The following is a 2,500-nucleotide window of genomic DNA, read 5'->3' as shown; positions in this document are numbered from 1 at the left end:
GGGCCTAGTGAGTTTGTACTTTTAAGCATCTAGTCGGCTAGACCTTGCAGTTTTGAAAGGCAATTGTGAAATGGCTCACTTCCTGAACTTGGAGCACAAAAAAGCCTACAGCACCTGGTATTCCCAGGTGGTCTCCCATCCAGGTACTAACTAGGCCCGACACTGCTTAGCTTCCGAGATCAGACGAGATCGGGCGCATTCAGTGTGGTGTGGCCGTAGGCTCTGGGCCTAGTGAGTTTTGTACTTTTAAGCATCTAGTCGGCTAGACCTTGCAGTTTTGAAAGGCAATTGAGAAATGGCTCACTTCCTGAACTTGGAGTACAAAAAAGCCTACAGCACCTGGTATTCCCAGGCGGTCTCTCATCCAGGTACTAACTAGGCCCGACACTGCTTAGCTTCTGAGATCAGACGAGATCAGGCGCATTCAGTGTGGTGTGGCCGTAGGCTCTGGGCCTAGTGAGTGTTGTACTTTTAAGCATCTAGTCGGCTAGACCTTGCAGTTTTAAAAGGCAATTGAGAAAGGGCTCACTTCCTGAACTTGGAGCACAAAAAAGCCTACAGCACCTGGTATTCCCAGGCGGTCTCCCATCCAGGTACTAACTAGGCCTGACACTGCTTAACTTCCGAGATCAGACGAGATCGGGTGCATTCAGTGTGGTGTGGCCGTAGGCTCTAGGAATGCTAAGAATATTACTCTTATGCATTTGCATTTAGTAAGCTAAGCCATGCAGCCACTTGCAACATGATACCACGCTCATCGCTCGATCAGGCGAGATATATAAGACTGGTGGGCCCATTCAGGACTCCTATGTCTGGTAGGATAACTTTAATTCATCCATCCTGTGTCTGTTGCAGGGAGGTGGAGAGAACAATCAACACAATAATGGTTTTCTTTCATGCCTCTTGAAGGACTCAATATTCTCTGTACTGCATTACATGTGAAAGTCGATTTATTACCCATGAACACACTACCTGTATGCTAATTCTATGTAAAAAGGTAGCTCCAGCCCTCATGATGTTGTCCAACATTTCCGCTATAAAACGGGATACAATTATTTTGGAAACATACCAAATTTGAAAAATAATTGAGAAGTTGCGCAATTACTAATCATGGAGCACAAAAAAGCCTACAGCACCTGGTATTCCCAGGCAGTCTCCCATCCAGGTACTAACTAGGCCTGACCCTGCTTAGTTTCCGAGATCGGGCACATTCAGTGTGGTGTGGCCGTAGGCTCTGGGCCTAGTGAGTTTTGTACTTTTAAGCATCTAGTCGGCTAGACCTTGCAGTTTTGAAAGGCAATTGTGAAATGGCTCACTTCCTGAACTTGGAGCACAAAAAAGCCGACAGCACCTGGTATTCCCAGGTGGTCTCCCATCCAGGTACTAACTAGGCCCGACACTGCTTAGCTTCCGAGATCAGACGAGATCGGGCGCAATCAGTGTGGTGTGGCCGTAGGCTCTGGGCCTAGTGAGTTTTGTACTTTTAAGCATCTAGTCAGCTAGACCTTGCAGTTTTGAAAGGCAATTGAGAAATGGCTCACTTCCTGAACTTGGAGCACAAAAAAGCCTACAGCACCTGGTATTCCCAGGCGGCCTCCCATCCAGGTACTAACGAGGCCCGACACTGCTTAGCTTCCGAGATCAGACGAGATCGGGCGCATTCAGTGTGGTGTGGCCGTAGGCTCTGGTTCTTGTGAGTTTTGTACTTTTAAGCATCTAGTCGGCTAGACCTTGCAGTTTTGAAAGGCAATTGAGAAATGGCTCACTTCCTGAACTTGGAGTACAAAAAAGCCTACAGCACCTGGTATTCCCAGGCGGTCTTCCATCCAGGTACTAACTAGGCCCGACACTGCTTAGCTTCTGAGATCAGACGAGATCAGGCACATTCAGTGTGGTGTGGCCGTAGGCTCTGGGCCTAGTGAGTTTTGTACTTTTAAGCATCTAGTCGGCTAGACCTTGCAGTTTTAAAAGGCAATTGAGAAAGGGCTCACTTCCTGAACTTGGAGCACAAAAAAGCCTACAGCACCTGGTATTCCCAGGCGGTCTCCCATCCAGGTACTAACTAGGCCTGACACTGCTTAACTTCCGAGATCAGTCGAGATCGGGTGCATTCAGTGTGGTGTGGCCGTAGGCTCTAGGAATGCTAAGAATATTACTCTTATGCATTTGCATTTAGTAAGCTAAGCCATGCAGCCACTTGCAACATGATACCACGCTCATCGCTCGATCAGGCTCGATCAGGCGAGATATATAAGACTGGTGGGCCCATTCAGGACTCCTATGTCTGGTAGGATAACTTTAATTCATCCATCCTGTGTCTGTTGCAGGGAGGTGGAGAGAACAATCAACACAATAATGGTTTTCTTTCATGCCTCTTGAAGGACTCAATATTCTCTGTACTGCATTACATGTGAAAGTCGATTTATTACCCATGAACACACTACCTGTATGCTAATTCTATGTAAAAAGGTAGCTCCAGCCCTCATGATGTTGTCCAACA

The 2,500-nt window shown here is 47.2% G+C and overlaps 7 non-coding genes and 1 pseudogene across 7 annotated transcripts; all 8 read right to left on the bottom strand.

Annotated features, from left to right (window-relative positions):
* Positions 1-102: 102 nt before the first annotated feature.
* Positions 103-221, bottom strand: LOC138550184 (5S ribosomal RNA). Its single transcript, XR_011293943.1, has one exon. It is a non-coding gene; the product is annotated as a 5S ribosomal RNA (ribosomal RNA).
* Positions 222-327: 106 nt separating this feature from the next.
* On the bottom strand, positions 328-446 carry LOC138539216 (5S ribosomal RNA). The gene has a single exon (XR_011287291.1). It is a non-coding gene; the product is annotated as a 5S ribosomal RNA (ribosomal RNA).
* A 106-nt stretch (positions 447-552) lies between these two features.
* On the bottom strand, positions 553-671 carry LOC138549126 (5S ribosomal RNA). The gene has a single exon (XR_011292911.1). It is a non-coding gene; the product is annotated as a 5S ribosomal RNA (ribosomal RNA).
* A 453-nt stretch (positions 672-1,124) lies between these two features.
* LOC138545807 (5S ribosomal RNA) lies at positions 1,125-1,233 on the bottom strand (annotated as a pseudogene).
* A 106-nt stretch (positions 1,234-1,339) lies between these two features.
* LOC138537262 (5S ribosomal RNA) lies at positions 1,340-1,458 on the bottom strand. Its single transcript, XR_011285404.1, has one exon. It is a non-coding gene; the product is annotated as a 5S ribosomal RNA (ribosomal RNA).
* Positions 1,459-1,564: 106 nt separating this feature from the next.
* Positions 1,565-1,683, bottom strand: LOC138537897 (5S ribosomal RNA). The gene has a single exon (XR_011286017.1). It is a non-coding gene; the product is annotated as a 5S ribosomal RNA (ribosomal RNA).
* A 106-nt stretch (positions 1,684-1,789) lies between these two features.
* Positions 1,790-1,908, bottom strand: LOC138540040 (5S ribosomal RNA). The gene has a single exon (XR_011288099.1). It is a non-coding gene; the product is annotated as a 5S ribosomal RNA (ribosomal RNA).
* A 106-nt stretch (positions 1,909-2,014) lies between these two features.
* LOC138538817 (5S ribosomal RNA) lies at positions 2,015-2,133 on the bottom strand. The gene has a single exon (XR_011286904.1). It is a non-coding gene; the product is annotated as a 5S ribosomal RNA (ribosomal RNA).
* Between the last annotated feature and the right edge of the window lie 367 nt (positions 2,134-2,500).

Source organism: Ambystoma mexicanum, unplaced genomic scaffold (genome assembly GCF_040938575.1).
Source record: "Ambystoma mexicanum isolate Mex_15411 unplaced genomic scaffold, UKY_AmexF1_1 Mex_scaf10, whole genome shotgun sequence".
In the NCBI taxonomy this organism is placed as follows: Eukaryota; Metazoa; Chordata; class Amphibia; order Caudata; family Ambystomatidae; genus Ambystoma; species Ambystoma mexicanum.
Note: the sequence above shows the minus strand (reverse complement) of the source record. Positions and strands in the feature narration are given on the sequence as shown.